Raw genomic sequence first — 17,133 nt, 5'->3', positions numbered from 1 at the left:
AACACAAACTAAACCACAACAAAGAAATTCCGGTCATCCGGGGCATTGCCTCTGACTCCAAAATAAACATTACGTTTTGTTACAAGGATCCGCTTCTGTGTTGAAGGGGGGGAAAGCAGACAGCGGGAAAACAGGAGGGGGAAGAGTGTGAAGCCTTCCTCCTCTTGACTTTGTGACTCAGTTGCTCAAGCCCCAGGTGTTTTTGTTCTCAAAACAGCTAGTGAGTCTTCTGCTTGACATCCAGTCAATCAAAAGCAGCAGAGAATTTCTTGTTAAATAAATGAATAAATTGTTCGTAATGCTTTCTGTGCCTACTGTACTTGTACCAGTGAGATACACCTATAAATAGCTCAGCAGCCTGCCATGGAAACAAACAACCGCCTCATCTCGGATCAGTTACAGAAGTAGCAACTTTTTATAGGTCACAAAAACTTCCAGTTGCCTAGGAAACAATGTGGAAGAGTAGTGCACTTTTGGAACAGGTAGTACCGGTCAGGGCAATTAGAGGGCCCATTTTGTTGAATGGGAATTATCAGAGAGCCGGCTTGGGGTAATTGAGGGGTTTGCTCATTCACTGGCCACAGACTTTTCTCCCAACGCTGCACCTGGGCCGAGGCACTATGAACAACTCACAATAGACAGAAATTTCTGTTAGTCATCTTGAAGCCAGGGGCAGTTATCTGTCAAAGGACGGGACTGGCGGTGTAACAAAAAGCCACTATCTGTATATTGATTTCCAGTAAAATTGTGCATTCTGTAGCCAAGCTAAAGTGGAAAGCAATGTATCTGCTCGGTGTCCAGAGAACTAAGTTCGAAACACGTCGCTTTTCTTTATGTCATATAACAGCCGTTTCAGTTCATCTCCTGCTCCTTGTCTGCTGCCTAGGAAGCTTCTTTCTATGCTGCGTTTGTTGTGGATACCTGAAGACAATGCTACCGCAATTGGATTTAACTTGCTGTACCTGTCACTAAAGTCCCATAGGCCAGCCTACATTCACAGCTGTCTCTCTCACAGACCATTGCATGATGACTATGCAATTTACAAAATTACAAGCTAGCTGAAACCCTGTCCCAAAGAAGCCCCAGACTCTGCCTGAATTATTAATCAACTATTGATGAAGGCCTGATAAATGCACTCGGCTCACCGTCCCAATGACATTCTTGTCTCCTGCCCCTAAGCCACTTCTGATGCTCCGCTCTGCCTATATGTTTCTGTCCACTGACACAAAAGTTACCAAGATGTGAAATGTGCACATTTAAATCAAAAGAGGTAATTGTTTTCAACAACGTATCGGCTTACAGATCTCAACTGTACCACTATCTCTGCTGCCCGGGAACTCAAATAAGCACACTTCCATGCCAGCTAATTACAGTTTCACACTGTGTGACAGTCGACAATCTTCCCCTATTCTGTTGGCCAGCCACCAAAGTCTTCTAATGTGCTCACACAAGGGGAATCAACAAAGGAAGCTTATGGAGGTATACAATCATCAGCAGAGAATTACAGACATAATTTTGATTACTTGTCTGCCTTTAGGTATTAATATAAACCCCATCAGGGTGTGGATGTGTCTTCTAAAAACAGCTTGAATGAATTTATGTAAACACACCAGGGGAATTCATAATACCACATGTACTGTGAGGATGTTAAGTTTATCAATATCATGCACATTATCAAATGACAGTCAAGCTCTTCTGACTGACCTCTGGGCCTGGTCGTCCATATCTCCACCACCATCACCTCTAGCAGCTGCAGAGCACTTAATAAATTGCACCTTTAACAAAAGGAAAAGGTGATGAATTGAAAAATGTTTAGCCCGTTCATGCATTATTAATGCAGCCTCTCCCTCGAATCGGCCGCTGATAAATAATTAAAATTAATCTCATTATAGGAGTTTTCATTATAGGATAACTTAATTAAATGAAAGCCCAAGGACCTCTGAAGGCCTGGAGCCACTAGGGCCCCATGCCCTACTCCTCTAATGGGTCAGGACAGGAGAGTGCACTGGTAATGCACAGGAGCCCATACATTATTTAATGGATCCCGCTAAGTAAGGACAGATCAATGATAACTTGTCATCTCATCAATGTGTTAAAAGCATTCCAAAGCCCACTGCAAGACAAATCCCAAAACTGGAAATGCAAAAATAAATGCATGCACAGAATGAAAACCCACACGCCTACAAGCACATCCATATTTATTCTACACCAAGCAATGTCACTTACTGTCATTTGAGGATGCGGCTATGAATATGCTTTGTTTGTGCATATCGAAATGCAATACAAACGGAGGATGCCTGTGCATTCCACTGATGGGAAAACAGCGGAGGATGGAGGATGGAGGGTGGAAGGAAAAGACTTGATGCCTGTTGCCTACATTACATTTCAGGTCAAATGTGCTTCTGTGAAAATGGTGAAGGGTACAAGGTACATCTGATACCAAACAATAAATGATATCAGAGTCAAATGGGAGCCATTAAAGACCTTCTTGGTGAATGAGAGGAGGGGCTGAAGAGGAAGGGGGTATCTGAGTTTGTACTGTCTCCAGGAGCACTTAAGCACTCTAATTATCACACCACAGTGAAGATGCACACATCTAGCTCACATTGAGATGACTTAAACTGCTTTTCCGCCACACGCAGATCGAGTTCTCGGCTCTACAACACAAGCACCAAAATAAACTGCATCCTAAAGTTGTGATTACAACAATGAGTTTGAGATAAAGAACTGCAAACTCTCAAAAACTCTCAAAAAATAAATGTATATAAAATATAAGTGCATGAAATGCTAACAATTATGTTCTATTTGAGCTCAAGCCTCCATTACTGCCTTAAACTGATTTACAGATACTGTCCTAAACTATTTATACTATTAAGATAGGCTACAGTCATAACAGCTACTGTATCCTTACTCCATATAAGACACTCCATTTAAAAATAACAGGAAGTAATGATAGATGGAAAAAAATATGTGTTTTAAGGTATGATTTATCATGTTACCCTTATTTAGCAGAGGCAGTACTGTGTATGTGCCTTAAGAAAAAAGATGTAATTTGGTTAAATACTATCAACAAATTGTATCAGTTTGTTTGAGTATATTTCAGCACCATATCCGCACATTATATTATCTTGTAACAGCTTTGTGTATACCACAAACAGAGGCTTCCATATGATTACTTTGGGCTCTCTCTATCTCTCTCTGCAGTACAATTTCAACATGTGCGAAAAGTTTTGTTGTGTTTCAAAAGAGGAGTCAGACAATTACGGTCAAGGTCCAGCTTTGACTTTGAAGTCCCAGGTCTGATGACTCATACTGTGATTCTTCTAAATCAATATCCCACACTAATATTCTAACCTAGACTTTAATATCGTTGCCACACTCCTACAGATAAAATGAATGTCATTATTGCATTCAAAATAGTGTTTAAAATAATAATGGCAAGAGTGTAATAATGAAAAACACATGTGACAGACCTCCATTAAAATGTAAAAAATCTCACATTATGTATGCATGTCAGACCTGCATTTCAAAGAGGAAATCTTTAACATAAACATTAGCATTTTGTGAAAACAACTGAGTAATTAGTTTAGGGTATAATAAGCTGGGGTAGGCACACAATGAAAGAAAGCATTCTGGCTTTAAAATGAATAAAAATTGATTGTGTCCCAATAAAAAACGAATTGGCGGAGTGTTAACTGGATTCCACATAAACGTCTGTAGCAGTCCCTGGCCGCTTTATTGTGTGCTAATGCAATAGAGAACACTTAGCAATAAATGCTCCTCTCTGATGAGCTCACAGAGGCTTTCCAAGATGGCCTGATGAAATTGTAAAAATTAGATTTGAGCTAGCTGCTAATGACTCCTAAAACAAAGGAAAATCTCTAAATAGAATTAGCCTGCCCTCTTCTTCTCTAAATACATCATATGTAAATTACTGTCATTTGGAGAAATATGCTTGCCTGGAAGGTAAAGCCTTCATTAGAGATCTCAGTAGGTTTGGGACTTGAACAAGAACTCCTCCAGGACATTTAAAAAGTTTGAGTACCGAGAGAAGGTAAAGGTATTGTTCGCTCATGGCAGCAGATGAGAGATATGACATCTATTTTAGTTCAATCAGATGGATTTTCCTCTAAAGTTGAGGACACAGAGCTGCTATAATGTCATACGTTAACCTATATTTGTATGCAGTTTGGAATCCCACTGTGCTCACCATCCTTCCACTCAGTCAAGTGCACAATTTCTCTACAAATAGCAGACTCACTTATAATATCTTCTGTGAGCCAGTTCATAAATGAGGCAAGACAGACACCAATATAGAGTCTCAGTGAACACAATTCAGTTCAGTCCATTAAATGAGTTAAAATCTGATACATTACAGCAGTCACTATGAGCATTAAGTGCATACAGCTTCTATTTTAAGCTTTTAATATGAAAGGTCATGACAACTGCACCTTCAGAATGATGTTGTGGGTTTGATTAGTGCTATCCAGCAGCATTCAAGTTCTGTGAGTGCCATTTTTGGCAATATTTCAAAATGTCCCCAATGATGGTAAATGTTATTAACAACAATGAGAAAGTGAACTACTGTCTTAGATATAATGACTTGCAGTATGTTTCAGACAAGGCTTAAACAGCTGACAAAAAAACATGCTATTTGAATTAAATGTTTAGTTTCAAGTCAAGTGAAAAGCTATTTGGTCTTATTGTCAGTGTTATACTAGATAACCAAATTGCATTATGTAAAATATTTTTTTTGATGCAGAACAAGCCTAAGTGCTATATAAGAAATATATTAGAATTATCTGGTGCATCAAATACTTAAATTGATATTCTGGTAAATCCCCGTCATTGAAATTGTTCAAGGAGCAAAAATACAATAGTTTTAAACTAAGGTTTCAGAAGTGTTTACACAACTTGTTTGCAACAAGTTTACAACTAATTCATTGCCCTTCTAGAGAGAGGCTTCCACTTAACTACTCAATGGCCATTAACATACCCTCGACTGTTTGTTTAGGGCAGGAGAAAGAGACATATACGCAGGAATTATGCACCAATTATACAGGATAAGTTGTGTTTGCAGGAGCTGTTCAACTGTTTCCTAAGACAAACAGAGGGCCTGCTGGTTGCCTAGCTCCAGGCCACAGCCCTTGCCTGCTCCTACCAGGTAGGTATAATTCACTTATCTGGGCATTGTTCTCGGTTCATCCCTGTTGAATCGCGTGGCTTTGCAATTAGATGTGCCTGGCTTTAGATAAAACCTCCACCAAATAGAGGCACAGACCTCACACAGGTCCCCAAATAAGCCCATGCAGAATACTTAGTGTTACCAGGCAGTTGCATGACCCTAAATGTCAATAATAATTTAAACCATTTAATAAGAAATGAATTGTCCACACCATAACTTTCATTCCACAGCTCCGCGGTAAGCACTAATGGATTGTCAATAATGTTTTATATTAATCTAATTGTGAGAAAAGGCAGAACATCTGTAGACTCATTGTGAAGGCGGTGCATTTGTTGGACACATGTCTGTGTGGGTGCAATTGAGACTAAGTCTGTATGGTAGTGAAGTTTGAGTGTTTTCTGAGGGTCTGACAGGAGGATCACATATGGAGCAACAGCCAGACTGCAGCTGTGGGGTATTTCCAATGTCCATAAGCACCTACCTATTAACAGGCTTAAAGAAACTCATAATAACTCAAATCTGTCAAACAGTTACCGTGCTGTTATTAACTCTTATATGCAACCATTTCTTATCAAATCAAAGGCAAGCTGATACTCAACATCTAATTCTCTTTTTGTCTTGCGTTCATATTCAATATTGTGTAATTAATCTGAGTTATCAAGAAGGGGCACCACGCAAGATTACTTAATATCTTTAAATATATATCCGAACTTTAATGGTTGTTTGACATCTACTGGATAGGTAGAGAAAATAAATTCCCTTTATGTCAAAAAAAATTATGTCTATTTATGATATGACACTTTAGGTGTCACATCAAATGTGTAGGAATAGTTAATCAGCCCTGATGTACTTGAAGGAGTCAAACAGCGGATTACAGTAATTGAAAGCCCATACTGTGACAGAAATAACTGTTCTCACACAGGGGCTAGACCCACTGGTGCCTTTTGCTGTCTGTTGGCGAGAACTAAATATATTTTCTGCATTCTGAATGGCATTCCACTCTAACGCATACGTGCCAGTAGTTAACAGTGTATGAGAATAAATAGCTTTCTCAGCCAAGCCTTGAGACATGTCAAAGATGGGCGCACATGTATGTGATTTGTGTGTTTGTGGACATATTTTCTAAGTACATAAGCAGCTGTAAAGAAATGTCCATGTCAGTGTCTTAATTTCGCCTTTCCATTGTTATCGGTTTACATTAGTAACAAGTCAGATAAACTCATGCTTATACATATTGACAGAGTAATAACCCTTCTGGCAGAGCAACAGGGCCTAATTTCTAAGGATCTTAACAGTGTGCCAGAATTATGTCACTCTGACCACCTGTTCCTCTGAAAAACGTCATTGGCCTTAAGTAGTTCCGGCACGAATCCAAAATGTGAACTTCTGAACCGGAGTGCTTACTTTCTCATTCGTGTAGAAGCAGGAGGCGGCAGCGTGTAGCAACAGCCACTCTAATTTCGTGGTGGTAGAGGAAGGGTTTACATGAGGGATGTGTTGTCCTGTGCCTGTCACTCAATCTGCCTCTGATTGGCAAAAGCAATATAGAGGCTGATGCTGTTTCGTGTCACCTAAAGGCTAATGAGAGATTAAACATCAGTAGCAGACATGTTAAATATTCCTCCAGTAGTTCAGCAAAGAGTTCACACATGCATCTGCGGAAATAACCCAGGGAACATTTCCATTTCTGGTGAATGGAATAGAACGCATAACAAACACCTAAGTCAAGCATTTTCTTTCTTGTCTTATACATATCTGTATCTATGAAATGAAATACAGCAACAACAACAAAGCAAAAAAAAATGCCACATGACACCTGCTCTAACTAATACTCATCTCCATTGTTCATGAAATACAGGAAATGCCATCATCTCAGGAGAGGCCACACACTTATAACTCCTGTGCTCCAAAAAAAAAACCTTCTTCCATCAAGGGGAAATGCTGTCTGCAGACCCACATCCCATTGCAGGTGGAGGAGAGATAGACAGTATATGTCTTTTAGATTGGAGATCTAAAATAGTTGTGCAAGCGCCGACCGACCACACACAGCTGTTAGTGGTGCAGTGCTGCTTACATCATTGCAGTTTATGCCAATTAGCTTTTCTCCCTATTTGCAGGGTGTTTGTCGTGGATGGAAATAGATGGACCTGCCTCCACATGTACACAGCACTGTGCTCACTCTGACTGAGAGCACAAGCATAACTTAAACAGTATATGTTGAAAATATATGAATAGTAAGAATAAGAACGCTGATTCGACAAAGTTTATGATAAGATTTACATGTTTTCAATGCAAAAGAACTCTAAATTTCAAATTTAAAAAACACAACCAAGAGATTGAGTAGTTTATCAGGAGCTCCACAGGAAGATAGTGCATTAGCTGCACAGGAAAATGTTCCTGTTAAATGGAACAGGCTTGCTGAGGAAACCAGCCCAGCAGTGGTCTGTCATGGGGAGTGGGGCAACCACTGTACTGTGGTGGCCTTGATGAAATCAGCTCACACTAAGGCCCATGTGCTGACAGTAGGGATCAAGGCGGTCAGAGTTATTCCAGGGGTCCTGCCACTCTGCAACCCAATGGCTGACCTGTACAAGAGTCTGATAAGCCACAGACACATAGTGCCAGTCTCCACACCGTAAACTACATGAAAACCTAATGACACAATGTTTCAATTTGTGGGTGACCAGACAGACTGGCAGGCAGAAGAGGGCAGTGTTATTCTTCACTTTTGCACACAGAGGAGCACATTGATAGATGTTCTATCTAATAAATCTCATCAGTATACAGTACAGTACCCTCAGAAAACGTCAAAAGCTGTATACATGATATGATACTCTATGGATCATTATAAAATGTGAGTCCTCCATTTACCAAACAAAATGGACAAATTAACACGTTAGAAGAAGAGAAAAATCCAGTTTCACTCTGTTAAGTAGCACTATAGTCCATTAAAAAATGATAACGCACCTACTGTAAAAATGTCTGAATGTCCTATAAAGCCAGCGACTGTCTGACCTGCTCAGTAAAGAGAAGTAGCCACAGACCCCACTCCATTTGCTCCATGTGTTAAGGTGTCTATCATGTGTGAAACAAGCTATTTTTCTTCAGCTGTGCCTTTTTGACTCTGATGACATAATGCTGGGGAGAGTGGGAGCAGGGGGAACTTTCCCCACTCTTACTTTTATACACCTATTTAAGAACAGCAGCCTTTCACACCAAGTTCAGCAGGAAGAAGTTGTAAAATGAAATGGGCAAGACCTACAGTATTTCATAATTAATAGGTAGCAGTGAGAGGAGAAGGGTCCACGCTGACGTAAAAAGATCAACAACGTATAAAAGTGATCTTTCATTCTGCAGAAAATTACGCATGAAAAACCCAGCGCGGTGTGTTATTCCTCTCGCACAAAAAATATCATAACAGATTTGAAATATGCATCAAGCCTTTTATAATCTTTGATTGCTTTGCTTTATTTGGAAGTCGTATAGAGCTGCTACTCTGCTTGCCTATACGATCTAATTTGTTACCGAGGTGGTCCCCAGCTTATACCAGGTCGCCACCTGCAAGCGGTACTGTAAATTACTTGGTGGGCCTAATTGCCCATGTCCGCTGTATTACTATAAACCACTAGTGCTGTGCTAACTCTATTGTCAGGTACTTAATCAAGGCCACCAGATTTATTTCCTTGCACTAACTCTGGGGACAACCACAAGCACAGGCCTGAGTAATTGGATCTTTTTTGCATCTAAAATTAACCACCTATTCTTAGTGAGAGCTGGGCTTTGGAAATGATAACAATAATGATATCAACCAATACCATATGAGGCTGTGCCTTTCATTCTGGGAGTTGGATAATGCATGATAGACCCAGATGTTGCTCGGAATGACCTTACCTGGGGGGTATGGTGCCATTATGCCAATCAAACACTGTAACACTTGATCAGTCACAGGCCTAGAGCAGACTGAAGAAACTCAATTATTCAGGCTCTTACCTCACACACACACAGCAGAAGCAACAGGCGTTAAGGTAAGTCCGATCCCTTAGGCATGGATCTAACGCAGGAAATGACAAAAAATTAAATTAATAACTATTAATAACTCATATGCCTTACGCACACACAAGAAAAATACTGTTATTGAACTTTCAACATTTTACACAATAGACAAAATGTTCAAGTAAGAACATAGACACTGATTGCTGTATTAATTCTGCAAAATGAGAACTTGTAGTTTGAAAACTGTAGGATAATACGGAGAGAGATCTAGAGTCATTTCTGAGTTAAGAAATTCATCAGATCACATTTGAAAGAGTCGCAAAATACATATTTTTACATATAAAACATAGAAAAATATCTTTTTATGAATATAAATAATTTTCTTTTACCAAAACATTTTGCCAAAGGCTATACCGAGGATATGAATTTGATGTGTAATAATTCGATTTCAACATATTTTCCATCCCAGTGTCTTTCATTAAATGACTGCATATAGTAGGTTGTAATATAACTCCGTCTTGTCAGTGTAGTAGGTGAAGCAGTGCGCAGTGAGAAAAGCACTGAGCACTAAGCATGCAGAGGGGATGTGGTCTGTGTAGGGATGTCAGAAGCATAATGGCCAGCTGAGTCATAGGTTATAAAAAGCTGTCATTAGGGATTTCTGTCCTCAGCAGCTCATCACACAAGACCTGTGAATTATTTATTACGCTGGAAACTCAAGTGCCCCGTTACTCAAGACGGCCTGGTTTCCTGCACTTCCCTTTCCTTATAAGATTGTTTAATAAAGGCAAGGCATCTAGTTGTAATGTTACATAAATAGAAATTATTCTTATTAATGTAACTTCTGTGGTGACTTTTATACTGGATATAACAAATTATACTGCACCGGTGTACAGCTAATGAGGACATTTATATAATGAAAGTGGACAATCAAAGTGTTTATTGTATTAATCCCAAATGACCACCTGATTAGCACTCTAATTGCAGTAATAAAGGGAATTTTTATGATATGACTGGACTTTTTAAGATGAGCCAAAGATGAAATCTTTAAGAGGGAAATTTTTAAGTCTTTTGTAAGAAAGGTGATGTGACGTCAACATAGTCAAGAGTTGTGTCCAAATGTCAGTCCTTAGAGATTTTATCACTGATTCAATATCATGAGCAACATATTCCACAAATCATGAAAAAAAAGGAAACTACATCTCCCCTAAATCAGTTTCATTCATTCTTTCCCCTCAGTTTTTGATAGCAAAGTCGATGCAAATCAGCTCAGGCATTTTCCTCACTTTGTTTTGTTCTCGGTATATGAAAATGGTTAAAAATCCCATGGGTCAGTGAAAATGATCCTTCCACTCCAGTCGCCTGCTCTAAGTCAGCCAAAACATTCCAGACTTCAAAAGGCAGCTTTGCCTACCAGGGCCATTTCAGTGTCCCAACCTCCATGGCCCAGGAGGACTTGGTTATTTGGATAAATTAATTTCTGGAGTCTGCCTGAGTTGCAAAAACAACCTCCTGCCTGACAGCAAATTAGTCTAACTGAAAAACCTAGAAAACGCACAAGGTTAAAGAAAACACTTTCCACTCCCTTTTTTTTTCTTAAACATAAAATTGATTTTCTGTTTACTGAATTCTCAGCTGTGTTTAGGATTTATATATATTTTTGGTAAGATTAATAAGAGAATAGAAAATATTGTGGAATACATCTGTAAACCTATCTGCTGCCAGGTGATGTGTTTCAATAGGGGACATCAGCACAAAGGCTGTAAAACATACTGTGTACAGTACACAGCTGACAGACTGTATGCCATAAAACAGGCTGATGTAAAATTTTAACAGCTGTCGGTGGTATTGAAAAATGATATAAAACTGAGATCTCTTAGACTCATACATTTATAAAAGAGGAAAAAAAATAAACCTGAGAGCATAGACTGTGAAAATGGGGGAGGAAAATGGTTATAGAGGGAAAATTATGCAAACAGATGAAGACAATCCAGAATTAATGGTCCGCAACATTTTCAGGCACTCCAAGAGTGTCCAAGGACACCATAGGGGAGACTGCATGGCCCCAGTAATTGGAGGAGCATGTAACTTCAAAAGTAAAGAGAACAGACTGGAGAACTTTCCTCTGAAGTCAAGTCTTAAAGAAAACGTGAAGCACATGTACAGTACAGTAGGGAATCTGGTACATATGTGAATGAAAATTGTTCTGTTCACTGCTGCAGACATGATACACTGCAGTATTCCTGCTGAGCTACCACACTTTTCTAAAGTGAATTCATTCACTTCTTGAATTTTTTAGGCCACAGCTGTTCCACCTCAGGTCAATGACTGAAAATCCAGAACGAAGCAGAAAGAAAGGGGGTCACAACAAAACAAGATACTCCACAATATCAGTAAAGACAACCACATATTATAGGCTATCACTCAGAGAATGTTTGATCACCTCAAGAAAAGGCAAACTTTAAAATTTGATGACCGTAAGTCACAATACTTGTGTCAGTTACGATAATGTGGATTTTGACATGCTCCCTATCTATGGATGATATTTCTGCGAGGAAATCCAAGGGTCGTGAAACTGTGGTCTTGTCAAATGATGAGTCAATCGCAATATGCAAGGCACATTACAGTAGTAGTAATAGTCGTGTCGTGTTGCAAAATGCTAGACATCCCCTGCTTTCTTATGTGAGTGTGTGGTGAACTGCTAATCGAATAAAATAAAAAGTTAAAACAAGAAATGTGCGGATGTCAGCATGGACGTTTAGTAAATTAAGATCAAAGATTAAAAGAAAATCCCTGAATGTTCATGAAAAAAATTATATCAAGAGGAGAAAAGAGTAACTTTGACCATCCTCTGATCATGTCTATAGTGAACAATGAAGGCTGAAATATAATAAACAATACACAATTTGGTTAATATGTATCGAGAAGTCGGATGAGTTGGATGAGACCGATAGACAAAGAAAACTTCATCTGTGGCTTCTGTTCTGCTTTTTCACCTCTGTCATTGTGGCACCACATGGTTTGTGCAAACACTCTACTCTTCCAGCATGACCACTACAGTCAGAAATGAGGCAGCTCTCAGCAGTAACCTCATCATAACATTTAACCAGGTGCATAAATATGGCAACTTCATGGACTGACATTTAAACACCGGAGGACTACTGATATTTGACAATTCTATTCTGCAAGACTAAGAAAAACATCCAATCAAGGAACCACCATCTTTACAGTTGATTCAGTGAGATGCTTATTCAGTACTGCCGGGCTAAAGGAAGGCCTGCTTCTGAAACCCAGACTGTTATCATGATGGCATAACTTTGACATAACCTACACTTCTGTCTTGATGATGTGCTTCGGCTATATATCATGGAAATGAGTCAGAGTCAGAAGAAAATGAAGACAAACTGTAACATATTGAAATGGGAAAAGCAGAGGGGAACACAATCTTTCCAAGGTCTTTTGGTCTGAGGGAAGAACTCCATGCGTGCTTGAGTCAATCCAACATACACTAACTGAGGAGTAAATGTCCATTTTTAACCTGTTATCCATCACTGTCAAATGTGGTGCACAGTAAAAAAGGAAATAATTAGACAGAAAAATGACTGCAGCCTGGGGCAGAATGAATGAGTGTAAAGCCTAGGTGCAACTGCTGTTAACTTAAGGCAAATGATATTTTGATAAATGCAACTGGCACTACCTGCATAGCCCTATTTCTGGGGGTGAAAGCATGTTATTCTTAGAATATATGCCACTGAGGGAAAATGTGAGACAATGCATGTAATATAATACAATGCAACTACACTCATAGGCCTACTGTGTGATACACAGGGGCTTGTTTGAGCAGCAACTGAATTATGCAGCACAAAACCCAACTCATTACCGTGAAGCAGTGATTACTTTTACAGACTTAAATCGATTTTTGTGAGGTAATACAAAGAATGCCACAAACCAATGATTTACAAAAATAAAAAAGGTACAGGTAATAATTAAGTTAGAGTTTGCTGTGTATGAAAGAGTCAGTTTACCGTGCTTTAATTTATCACTGCGCACTAGTCCTTCTGCCACAGCTAATACTAGAGCTATGATTCATTGAGCTGTAGCTTGTTCCACTCAGAATAACTCCTGCTGTCCCCGCCCATATTGGAAATGGCTCAACACCACGCTGTCAATTCACCACAAGTCAAACAAATACTGTAGGTAATGGTCGTTCATTGTGAGGAAACGGCGGAGAACAGAGAAGTTATAGAGAGAGAGAAGAGGAAAAAGTAAACACAGTCGTGTCACAGCTGCCTGCCTACCTTTAACCGTGCATGTATCCCTAGCGTGCCGCTGTCACTCCAAGCAACAAGTCCCTCCGTTCATAAACATGAAGTTAACGTCTTCTGAAACCGTCAGCGGTTACTTCTCCCCCCTGTGCGGCTGGAAAATGTGTCGGTGACAAACTCGAACGTAACGGTGAAAACCCAAATAAAACGCTTGTCATTGTCCCGACATAAAACCCTCAAACTTTTCACGACGACGGGAGTCGGAAGGTTACAGTGAAATTGTCAAGCTAAATCCGCATGCGTCTTGTGCGCGCGTGCTGCCCACTGGTATCAATTGTTGCACGAGGAAAGGCAGGCACGAGGGAAACTTTACCCACAGTATTACAGTTCACTTTTGTCGTCGTTAACAGGTTGTTTTTGACTGTCAGTGCTATCTATTCTAAAATTATTTTTAAAACTCTACCAATATAGGTACATTTTGACCAAAATAATAATTTATTCTGAAAAATAATGACACTAAAATTATGATTACAAGTCTTTAGTATGCCCCACATATTTAAAGCAGGACTTTCTTGTAGTAAATCATATGATGTCAATAAATCATATCACGATGCTCTTTACAGTAGGTACATCTCTCCATCTCTCTCTGGATATGAACCAGAGCGCCACCTATAGGTTTCTGTATAACTCTAAATAGTTTTAAATTTAGTCAGTGTTTGTTTTTGAGATTTAGTCCAGCAGGAATCTATGGGATGAAAGTCAGAGATTTGACCTGTTATTGACCACTTACTCAGGAGCCTTAGGGTCATAAAGTAATTTCTCAGGTAGAGAATGAGAAAAAAAAAAATTTTAATACACAAAATAATGTATATCTCAGGCTTTTATCTATAATTTGCTTGTTTCCTGTGAAACACAATTATTTTTACCTTCAGTTATTCAAATTAAACAGTCTGTGAAAGGACAAATTACTTTTTGTTTGAACTGCTCACATATGCAACCTATGATGAGGGGTCATAAGGAGACATTGCTTCATATTATGGGGTCAAGTCAAAAAGGATGGGAACCACAAATATCAGTGCATAATTTTACTAGTAGGAATTTCTGGCACAACTTCACCTTCCAGGGATCATGGAGAGGGCAAACATCAATATTTCATTTAAGTGTTCCTTTAGTTTGAATAATCTTTTCTTTAATTTACAGCACACTTTGGAGCATAAAATAGGATGCACCATTAGGAAAATGTAGTTCTGGCATTGTAAAAGCAATTTCTGTGTGAAAACAGTAGTTCATATAAATGCAACATTAATACTTACGTATGGTCTTCATGTAGGCAATTGTCTTTGTACTCTTGATAGTATCATCTCATTGGACTAGATGCTTGGATGGACATCCCTTAACAGCCTTCAGCAATACATCACAAGACTATTCAGATAATTTGTTGCATCAATTGACTGTTCACATAATCACATTTGGGTTTGAAAATGCACTCATCCAAAGGTTCCAGTCTGAGCCTTCATTTCAGCATAGCAGCCCACACACCTTCAGATAAAGGGATGCGAGTGGATGGAGAGTGCCACATATCCTTGAGAGCATTTTTTAATTTCTTGGTGCTCCATCTGTTGAAATGATAAAGTGCAGCCATAATGGAGTGCAACAAGATTAAATTAATCAGGTTTGTCCATTATACCGCCGCAGGCTCTTCACAGATGATTGCAATTTTCTCTGTCAGGCCCATTATTGTAAGATCTGTTTAGTGGGTTGATGCAATTAAAATGGACTTAATGTAAATTTAACAATACAAATAACACTTCTGTCTGTGTATGTTTAAGAGGGGTGCGGCTGGAGGGTCCCGAAGAGCAACGGTAAACACCCACTGTAACCATTTTTAACTTCAAACAAACCAGGGTGATATTTGATTAGTGTGGACTCTGTGATCAATAACTATGTTTCATGTTTTCATGTTCTCTGTGATGTCAAAGGATCTGGTTGCACAGACCACCCTTGTCTGGACGTTGGCTGTAAGGAACACAACACCTTCCACAAGCGTATCATGATGCCCATAGATCATTTGAACCTGGAGAGGGGGGGAGTTTAATGGAGTCACTCTGATGAAAGTGCACGCCTTTACTCTTGTGTATGAATCTCATGGTTCGGTACAGTAGGTGAGGCAGACTTGAGAGAATTTTATTAATTTTTCCCGGAGCTGATCTAATATCTTCCTGATTGGTTGCTTCCTCCTGCTGGATCAGGTCACTGCCAGGGGACAAAGCGTACAGGATGTGCGCTTAACAGGAGGAGATCTCGGCCTAGCGCCACAAAGCTCCCACCACCATTTAAACACGGGAACTGCGGAACTGTCACGCTAAAAATGTCAGACGCTTTTTATTCTCACCACCTCTATAATTTGTGATTTACACCATACTGTAAAATATAACAATGCACCAATGCCTTCTCTTCATGAAGATTCTCCTATGCATTCGAGAACCGGATTCAGTGGTACCACTGCCGTGAGACACATTTTTCATAGATCTATCTGGAACCTCAGAACCACATCTGTTTTAAGTGATTTTACTGGATTTGAGGCGGCTGAGCTTAAGGTTATTGTGGCTAAATGAAGAATTACCATAACCAATCAGACAATACACTTTATTACATTATATGCTACATTTCATTTTGAGGTCAGGTGTTTTGTATTAGTATCCTCTCACATTACAAGCAATGTGAAATAACCCACACCTGGAGAAAAGTACATATTTTCCTTGATACATAAAAAGGGTGGGGGGCAATGTTCTTATTCAGATATTATATCTTTTCCTCTTCTTTGCTGTCTTTTTTTTCCCAGTGAGATTTATAATACCTGGTGTATCGCCCATGCAGGTAACCTGAGGAGGTATGCACCAGTGTGTTTGTTGGAGGCACATTTTACACAAAGCACATTCCAGTGGTCATGACAGGCCAACAACAAGTCAATCAATCACATTCTGTACACCAGTAATTTAGTAAGTGTCATACTATCTCTTTTGTTAGCCGGTGGACAGCAGTAGGAGTTAGAGAGGAAGGCAAGAAAACAAAATGCTTTACAAACAGCTGAGGACACATGCAGAGCAATAACCCCCACCCCCATTTTTAAAGCTAGCGATGGTCAGTGTGTCAATTAAACAGCCAATTCCTCTGAAATTTGACCCTTTACATGATAAATACTATTTTTTTTGCTGCTGCTGTCATTTAGCTGAAATTTAAAATATTACCTGTTATACATTTGGGTGTTGAAAATAATTTTGTCTTGAATAGTGGTGCATCCTTTGGTTTAGATATGGATACCCACCACTTTTCCCAGTGGATAACCCTGTAAAACTATGCTCTGATACAAATGATATATAATGTATAATAAACTTTATAAAACATATAAAAGTTGGCTATATTATCAGTGTAGATCTAGTTATGAGAGTTTCATAAACAACACAAATATTCATTTACTCAGTCCCATGCTATACAACCCACTGTATCAGTTTATAATTGATTGCCATCCATGAACATTTATATTTTTGATTTGCAAGACCTCCAAACATGCAAATACAATAATAATCAAAATACTTTGATTCATTGCTCCGGTGGTATATGGCCTCGAGGTGAAAGCTGTCCACTTGCCAAATCAAATATCCCTGCAGGTATGTAAAAGCATGAGAAATG

The 17,133-nt window shown here is 39.2% G+C and overlaps 1 protein-coding gene across 2 annotated transcripts in view; it reads right to left on the bottom strand.

Moving 5' to 3' along the window:
• eya1 (EYA transcriptional coactivator and phosphatase 1) overlaps positions 1–13,711 on the bottom strand; it is a 61,364-nt gene extending 47,653 nt beyond the window's left edge. The window contains exons 1-2 of one of the 2 annotated variants that reach the window (XM_083995958.1): positions 13,477–13,711; positions 9,176–9,236 (exon numbers count right to left, since the gene is read on the bottom strand). The gene's annotated coding sequence lies outside the window, so the exon portion shown is untranslated. The remainder of the gene's footprint in view (positions 1–9,175; positions 9,237–13,476) is intronic. The other variant, XM_083995959.1, reaches the window with a different exon arrangement.
• Between the last annotated feature and the right edge of the window lie 3,422 nt (positions 13,712–17,133).

Source organism: Trachurus trachurus (assembly GCF_905171665.1).
Source record: "Trachurus trachurus genome assembly, chromosome: 20".
Lineage (NCBI taxonomy): Eukaryota > Metazoa > Chordata > Actinopteri > Carangiformes > Carangidae > Trachurus > Trachurus trachurus.
The sequence above is the reverse complement of the archived record's forward strand: the minus strand, read 5'-3'. Positions and strand labels throughout refer to the sequence as shown.